Source organism: Cygnus olor, chromosome 13 (assembly GCF_009769625.2).
Source record: "Cygnus olor isolate bCygOlo1 chromosome 13, bCygOlo1.pri.v2, whole genome shotgun sequence".
Taxonomy (NCBI): Eukaryota; Metazoa; Chordata; class Aves; order Anseriformes; family Anatidae; genus Cygnus; species Cygnus olor.
In genome coordinates, this window is record NC_049181.1 from 12,125,670 (window position 1) to 12,135,368 (window position 9,699).

A 9,699-nucleotide genomic window follows, 5' to 3' on the forward strand; every position below is an offset into this window, starting at 1 on the left:
ACAAACACATGTGCATAAATATATGTATGTATGTACACATACAGAGCTCCCCCACACCTCATATATCACATAATAAAATTACATAAAAAGGAGAAAATCCCTTTGCTCTCTCTAGGTCATTCTCTCAAATCTTTTGTGTATAAAAAATAAGTGGAACTACTGCTGAAGCTGCAGTATCTGGCTGCTGAAACGGTATCTTTTTGCTGGAAGTAAACAGTGTTAAAAAAGACAAAATTCAAGGACCCATTTCTTCATGGGTGTCTATAACAACTCATCTAATATGCAGAGCACACAGAAACCCTGGTCTTACACTGATGTCAGCCTGGCATAACCCCGCATGCCTCTAGAGGAATTTCTGTGCTGAGATCAGGACCCAGCCCGATGCCGAGCGGGTCATACCCTGCAGTGGTGACAGGCACAGATCTCCCACTGACATCTCTGGAGGTTGTGCATGAGTGCTAGTGGCAGTCCATTAGATTCAGGTCAAGTTATCTGAAAAGCTCCAGCTTCCTTCTTTCCCAAATGCCTACCAATGACGGTATTTTTATCAGAAAGAATGAGAGGGAGAGTTCCCTGCCAAAGGTTATCTCCAAGTTCATACTGTGTGTCCTTACGCTGCCACAACCAATAAATCGCTAACAGCCATCTGTAGTAACCAGGCTTCCCTGGGACCAATTTTGTGGGGCCAGCACGGATTTGTGCAGGCTGCTGCAACATGGACGACAAGCTGGGCTAGCACCACAGCTCTTTGTGGCCATGGCCAGCCTCTAAATGTTTTTGAAACAATCCTTTGAAGTTCAGATTTCAAGAACAAAAGCAACACAGACAATTGGAGTATGCTCAGCAAGAATGAAACTCATCCAAAGGAGCAGGGCACCTTCCCAGAGTCTCCGCACTGGCTTCAAAGGCCCCACAGATGGCCAACAAATGCTCTGCCCCTCTCAGCCTCCCTGATGAGCATCAGAACTGATGCTAGGACCCACTGAAGGAGCCACTTCAGGGATTTCAGACTAAGTGGATGTTTGTGCCCACACAGAATGAGCTTCACCCACTACTGCCCCCATTTTGAGGATCAAAATGACTGGGGGGGCTGCACTGTAATACTGCGGCCTCCCCATAGTGGGTGTGAAAGTCATTTCAGACTCCTCCAATTTGAGAGGAAATTCACTCCAAAAAGGTAACACAAGACATTGCTAAAGTCCTTCTTAAGCCCTTGAAGACCCTCCTCAGTTTCCTGTGCAACAGATGACATGGGTTTGTAATACATGGGAAAAAATGGCACACAGCCCATGTTCTTGTACTTGGCATAGCGGTGGACTTTGTGCCCTTTTTACCCTTTATAAAGCCAGATGACCCAGGCAAGCAGCAGGACGCCACCCCAAAGCACGATTATTTTATAGCTTCAATTTATTTTTGGGGATATCAAAATTTATGACAATTACTAAAGCAAATTGATTAAACCTTAAGCATAAACACACCGTGATACAGAAGCTGTTTTGCTGGCATGCCAAGGAAGCATCTATTTGCAAAGTACGTGGCAATATCAAAGAGCTCTCTATTGATTAAACTTTGAAAATAAAATTGCACCACTTATCATATGCTGTTTGCAAAAATGCCAATCATTATAATACTCACATAGCATACTGTGTGTTCCCCCTGAACTCGTTAAATTCATTACTAAGACTCTGTCCTAGGCTGCCTACACGTGGAAAAAACATCTTTCAGATAACACATTAACATTCATAACCAGCATTTAAAGCAGTGCATGGTGCCATCTCAAAAGATAATGGTGTTGTCAGCACTTCCAGTGTAAGCCTCATTTCAGGGGATGGAGACAGGGAGTGGCAACACTATTTCAGCTATTTTAAATGACACCAACAAAGAAGCCTGACATACAAGTTGTCAATCTAATTGTACATATCTTTCAGAGGTTCTTCCTTCACCTCCACATTAAGTTTTAAAAAATAGTGAAATTCTCAGTCTATTATTGTGAACCACCTGGCAAGTGCTATCATTCTGCTTGTGCATACAGCATCCTTTACAATTCTAATTCAAGATGTAAACCTTCATATTACAAAAGCTTTTAAGGTATCAAACAAAAATGACACGACCACTTTCCCACAGGTATACTCACACTCATCAAAAGAAAGAAACAGATAAGCAAAACAATAGGTAACAATACAACAATGAGGGCTTGGTTCATGAATTGTGTTATTAGCTGTTCCTGCAGTACCAAAACACTAATAATACTGAATACAAAAGTCGATGACAAAATGGGTAAAAATAACAACTAAAAGTTATTTTGGGGGGGAGAAATTTGTAGGTGCAATGCTTTTGAGCCCAATCCTGCTACAGATAATTACAGTGTAAGGTATGATTTGCAAAAGGAGAGGCATTAGCTGTTGATGGTATTGTATTCTGTCAAAAACAACAGTTTTTTTGTATTAGTGTGTATATAAATATATATAAAGTAAAAAAGCAGTTGTTGTAAGGGAAGAGAGGCTTCAGAAGGCCATGACAGCTGTGGAAGATAAATTATTTCAATGCTTATACTTGAGACGATCAGGCCCATTGACCAGTTCATAGCCAAATGGAAGATGAGGTGGGAACAATCTCATCCTTATATAATTCCAAATGCATTAGTATCACCAGCTAGAAATACAAAGTCAAACACTTCTATGTGCAAAAGCGACAACAGGATTTCAAGTTAGAAAGCTCAAATGCTAACCAGTGTAGTGATTGCAAAGCAAAAATACTATGGAGCAAATATGTGCATAAACATTTTTACCCACAGTTTTCAAGAGTCCTCACCAATTCAATAATTAATTGCCAAACACAGCTGAGCTGTCCTTTTCTCCTACCAGCTTCCCTTGCAGTCATGAAATGGACATTAAAGGCTCCTGCTGTGCAAAGGATTTTATTGCTTTACAGAAAAAAAGACCACCTATTTAACATATTCAGGTTTCCCCTGGCATTCAGGCTGGAAGTGAGATATCCAAATGTCTTCAGTATTCTGGACCCCAATGACCACAATATAAAGTTGAATATTACCGTAATCTCTTCCCCTTCTGTTGTCCCTTCAGTTCTGGTGCCATGTTCAGCACATCTCTAAACTCTGCTTTGAAATGAATTTAAAAAGACAGAGAGAGCTCTGAGAATGTCCAGGAAAAAAACTTCAGGCCCAGGTAAACTCCAATGTTAAAAATCAGGATATCAAGTAATTTTAAGCACCATCCAAATTTGGTCACCGTCAATAGGGAGGAGACTCTGGATATGGCCATTTATATCTGAGCACCTAAATCTTACCATAAAATGTCATAATAGACACGAGATTTTTTGTGTCTGTATTTGTGCGTGTAAAATTCCCAGAGCAGAAGTCACAGTTGAAATCCAGGCCCCATGAAGACAAAGGGAGATCGGTCAGAATTCTAGGTCAGGAATTTATGCATGCTTGTATTGTGTTTTGTGCAATAACAGTTCTGGGAGCTACTTTAGATGCTAAATTAATTTTAAGGCTTCCTTGGAGTCTGGAATTCTTTATTTGAAGTGGTTCTCCCCAAGATATTAAATGCAACCACAACTCTTCTGTGTTCCAATTGTCTCTTCAATTTCTGCTCATGACACTTCGAGTTATTATACGTCATGCTTCAGAGTCATCATTTGTAACAGACCGTCCTCCACAAAGAGAAATACTATAGGGTAGCTTTCAGATAAATGACTACTGTTCAGAGATAGCAAAGTTTCTGCCTAAAGTGATGTGGGAAAGACTGAAGGAAATAAGGGAATTTTTTTTCTCTAGCAGAATAAAATCCTTATTTTCTCAGAGACTTAAATTTTCCTATCATATGAATGCCAGAACAGAAGCCACCTTTTCCTGAAAGCTACATCATTGTTTTTTTCTTTTGTTCTGACTTATATCCCCCTTTTCAGAGATGAACTACTTGCCTTTTTGGTGTAATTTCTTTTCTTTCAACTCAAGGCAGCTTCTTGGCCTGCGCTGTATTTAGTAAGCCTTGTCCCCAGTAGCCATAAGCTAGCTTCACCTGTGAAACCAGAAACCACCACCTCAGCCCACAACCTCTTTTGCACCTAGGTAATTTTACACAATGAAGTACTCACGTTGATCCTATGCATAACCAAGACCCTGAACAAGCCCTGCAAATAGTGGTGAATGTCTGATCTAAAAACATTTTCCTATCGTAGAGCTATCCCAATCATTACCATTTGATGTTGCAGGAGACTGCAAACAACTAGGCAAATGCTTATGAACAGCCAGACATATACAGGTACTGTATACATACATAAAGGACAATTACAGTTCTATTAGAAACCAGATGGCAAGCACAAAACCCAACAAGTGCCCAACTGCCCACAGACATCTTATGGAATGAACTTAAAGGAAAGAACTTTTGGGAACACATGGGAGTCTGAACAGATATTCAGGTTTTTCTGCTCTCTTCGGAGCAAATACAGAAATATGTGACCTCTGTGCATAATGACAATTCAATGACATGCCTCTCATTCTGAACATGGAATATGAAATGCTCACTGTGAACTGCTCAAAAATAATCCCCAGGCCATGATTATTCATAGAAATTATTTGGTGAGTAATTTCAATTAAATAAATTCAAGGAAACAAGAAAAATAGGCTAAACCAATAGACTGCATTATTTACGATGAATAATTCATCTGGAGGAACTCCCCCTCCCACCTTTGCATAAAGCTAGCTCAAGGCTTAGGGCACTGGAGTCCCACTTAAGCCCTGTTTTGAGGTCTTAACTGGGGACTTTCATGATGAATCACTCTGGGCTGGCCATCTGCCCAGGACTGAATTTCACCCATTGCTCCTGCTCCTCACATATTGTTAGATACGCCATTAGCACAGTGGGATTTGGATTCTTTTAACTGTACTTCCATAAAAATCATGATATGGAGAAAGTTCATTATGTTTCTTTCACTGCTAATAAATAAAGGGAAGAAACCTTTCCTATCAACCCACCAGACTTTCAACAGTGAACATTCAGTGTACCCATACATCAACTGCTTTTTGCAAAGGTGAGTCCCATTACTAAGGCATTGCACTCAATAAAACAAGAAGACCTGACAATTTCAGCAAGATTCCCTGAATGACTAAAAACATTTGTGCCCATTTGCACTTTCATGATGGGATATTTCCAGTTAGAAACATTCACAAAATGTAATGTAGATTATGACTCTGAGGAAATATAAAAAATTGCACTTATAAATCATAGTGGTAAATATTACCGTAGACATTCACTCGTTTGAAATGAAAGACATATCCACTGTTGTTTTAGGGATGGAAAAAAAACTTTCATTTTTTTGCTTTTGATGCTCAGCAATGTCAGCACAGAATATCTGTCTTTGGAAAGATTCATCTCACTGTCCCTATCAGAGAAAAAGGATCCACTGACATGATGAATCAAAGCACTTCCAAAAATATTTGACCCACTCAATTAAGTAAGACATATGTATGTGCTTTTAAGTTACACATTTGTTCAAAGATCTGATCCAAAGCCCACTGAAGTCCTTCCCACTGAAGTAGGAGTCCTTCCACTGACACCAAAGGGCTTTGGCTCAGACATACTACTTTGCTGAATAGCAATGAACACATCCATAAATATCAACTGTCTAACAGTACTTTGCTGGGTTCCATGCTAAATGGAGTGTGTGTACAAAGGGAGGGGAGACTGGTTTTTTCTATGCAAGAATTAAAAAAAAAATATTGAACCAAAGCTAAAACAAAATGCAGTCTTAATTACCCAGAGGCGAGTGATTCTGTCTGTATCCCCGGTGTGGAGGCTACCTGGGATGCTTTTTGACAGGCATTTTCTATATCACATTTCCTGCTGAAACTGACATTACAGCTCAGAAAATATGTGTCTAATTTTTAAGAAAGTCAGGATTCCACATTAATAACACAAAACATCAGAAACTGATAGTTTTACTGCTGTGTTTTTCACCACCAGTGTAAAATCCTGCTGTGCTGACACAAAACAGATTACCCCAGATATACTGAAACAAATCATGGTGAAGTCTCTGAAAGAAAAAATTATCCTAAAATTAGATAACCGTTCTCAACAATGTGTATCCTTGGCTAGGATTTGAGTCCTTGCAGGAAGCAGAAATCGAAGGAAGAATTACTAAGCATGTTGATTTCAAGTCATATTTCATCAAATTATTTTATTTATACAATAGGTAAGAATGAAGTGTCAGTAAACAATATTCTGAAGCAGCCCATGGCCCTCCAGATGCCTGAATGGCTGGGGGAAATGGAGCTAAAAATGCATCTGGAAATGAAGGAACATCATTACAGGTAATAGCAAAGGCCATTACTGACTGCCAGCAAACTGCAGCTCAGTAGACACCGCACGTAAAGAAGCCACCGTCACTCAGGTGCCCCTCTGCCCACAGACTGGAGCACCCACTGGCTCTCCTTCCTCGGAGGCTTTGCCACAAGCATCCCTCTCCTCTGCCCCTCTGGGAAACACATCGCACTAGTTCACTGCGTCTGTGCTAACTGGTGAGTGGGGATGGACGCCAAGGCCGCAGAGGGCAGAGACTGCCAGCTGCTTCCTCCCTGGCCTCTATACTCACCCTCTTCGCCTTGCCCTTCCCTTGCCCAAAGGCAGCCAGTGAAAGCCAGAGTCTCCTCCTTCGCCCTCTCCTTTACAGCACACTTTCCAGTGCTGCTGGATGATCTAAAAGCTTGGATTACAAGTAACAATTATTTTGCATGCTGCTCACTGCTAAATCTGGAAACTGTTTATTTCCTTAATAATCACTTTTAAGTGAGGCACAAAAATATCCCACTTACAGTATAGGAAAGATTCCAAAAATGTAGATACTCATGGAAAATGTCTCCAGCTACAAATAGGCACACATACACGCTCAGGCATACAGGGAAACATCCCCTCAGAAAGTAAGCCTACAGGGAACTTGTTGACTAGCAATGAAGACTATGTCAGAACCCTGAGCTGACATGGAGTAGGCATCTTGTGTTATGCAGTTCAGGATCGCAGGATAAGGAACACAAAATCACTAAACACCTAAATCTACAAATTCTACCACGCTAGTCACCACATTTTGTTCACAAAAATCAATATTGGTATCTATTTATACTACAGGAATAAATCCCTCCTTACCCTCTACCAGCACCCGAGCTATCTTGATAGTTTCTAATGATCAGTACAGCTTAAATCCTGCCCTCCACCCAATTCACAAGGGTTTTAGCTTAGCATGTGTTTCATTCTTTTCTTTATTCCATAAGCCCTTTGATGGATATATTCGTGCCTTCTTCATTTATAAAAAGAGAAATAGAAACAAATAAATTGATAAAGATATGTGACAAGTGTTTAGCATCCATCTGCAGATAAAATGTGGAGAAAGAAAAAGACCGCCACATTTTCAGGCTTATTCTGCTATTCTGCTCCTTGATATTTATTCTCACAGAAGGACAACAGCATGATGTGTGCTAGGCAGTAAGGGTAATGATCTGTGCCAAATTTTATGTGCTTATGCTTCATGCCGTGGTTTGGCATTTTTTTTCCGGCCAGCAGATAGATGAAGTGGTGGCTTTTAGGACCATGAGGGAGTCAAAAGCTGCCCTGGTCTATATAATAGCACAGGACTAAGGCAGACTCTTTGAAGTTGATTTGGACTGGTGTCAAGCAAGTACTTTGTTTATACCTGCACAGGAGCAGTCTGGGAATGTCCCCATGGGAAACAGGTAGGGGATAATTAAGAGCTCTTCATCAAGCAGACAAGGATATTACAAGGATAAAAATTTCAAACTGATAGTAGCCAGATGCAGAGTTGTAGAGAAAGCACAATTTTTTACCAGTGGGAGATGAAAGCTAATGGAACAATTTACCAAACATTGTGGTAGATTCTCATCACAGGCAATTGCTAAAATATGCCCAGATATGTTATTGGTTTTCCAGGGCTTTTTGCTTTGTTTTGTTGTGTGTTTTTTGTTGTTGTTGTTGTTGTTGTTGTTGTTTTTTCCTTAGGAGGTATGATCTAATTTAAGCATGAATTAATTCCAATTTAGCTGATGGCCTTCGTTATGCAAGATCCTAAAGTCACAATGGTTCCTTTAACCCTTATAACCTACAAATCTGCAAGTTTATGTCTGTAAGTTAAAAGTCTTCATAACTTTGCTCCAGAAGGAGCATGACAAAACACAGTGAAGTAACTGGGGAAGAAGAAACCTTCACGATGCTCACAAACCAGGTGTAGGACTGTGTTTTCTCAAAGCCTTGCAGACTGTTATATCAGCCTGCCTCCTGGCCTCCCACTTCTGGAGGCTCCCAGACAGTCACGGCCTGAAAATGCTCCTGCATTCAACACACAAAATAAAGCAGGTGGGGAAGAAAGCTGTTCTTTTATATCCTGTGTTTTTAATTGAAGGGATTATAAAACACTTTGGGCATGCTGAGGAATCATGACTTTGTTCCTAAATAAAAAGCTGTAGCTATTTTTTTTTAAATCCCTGTTTTTCCTCCTACAACAGTGGTTATTATATGCATACATTTGCAGTGTAATGGAATCAGTATCATCTCTGTGTATTATTACTGTTGCAATCCCTTAACAGGCTGTTCCTTCCATCCCACATGAATCTGGTAATTACTGCTGAGGCATGCCATGTGTACACCTTCCCTTCCCAGGCAGCATCAGCAGTTACCACAAACACATTTCCCATGTACTAGTAAACACAGGCAAGTGTAACGCTGTATGCTGTCCCACGAGCCAGTTCCAGGTCATGGTCCTTACTCACCAGAAAGCTGCACATCACTGAAACTCACAGACGTACACTGTCAGATGAGATAAAAATGCAGTGGACTTACTTCTGCCTTCAGCTTTTGCTGTGTGTTGGAGTGAACCCTGAGAGTGCTGGCAATGCTGTGCGGGGCTGTGCGGGTGAGATGAGTTGAAGGCAGGTTACAGGAGCACGTGTGTGCCTCTGTATGCGTGACCACATGGGCAAGCATGTGCATCAATGTGCTCCCTTCTATAAAATAAAACAAAATCAACCTGGGCCTACTTTTGCCTTCTCCTTTCAGGCTCATGCCCCTTCCCTGTGTTACAAAGACCTGAACATAAGATTTGGTATGTTCTGTAACTAGTCCAATTTTGCTCTCCTAACACCATATTCTAACGCTTAAAGAGAAATCAAATGTAAAACAAGCAAAAAATCTTGCAGCAAAATAATCTGGCTGCTGATGTATTAGTGTTGTAAAACTCCAGATCTGCGACAGAGATCTCCCCTGATCTTAGCTAATTTTGCTCTGAATTCAGCTGGATAAACAGCGTTTGCACGGAGCAGCTCTGATCACATATCAAAATCCCAATCTTGTTGAAATTCACACAGCAGCACCCCAACAGCGTGCTCCAGAGCAGCAATGCTCCGGCTTTTTCCACAACCTCACCAAATTTTAAGTAGGGAAGTTGCAGCTGCTCCAATCCTGAGCACAAACTCCAGGACTCTCCTGCCCAGCAGCACTGCAAAGGTATCTGTGCTGGCTGCTGCAGGATGCTACCTTTCCTGACACCAAGCCCCCCCCTCAGAACAGACAATACATCTCTGCTGCTCCTGAAGTGTGGGCTCTGATACTTAATGGTCAAAGACTAACACAAAATGACAGCACCAATCTTGCCAAGTCCAGCAGTCTTTTGGCA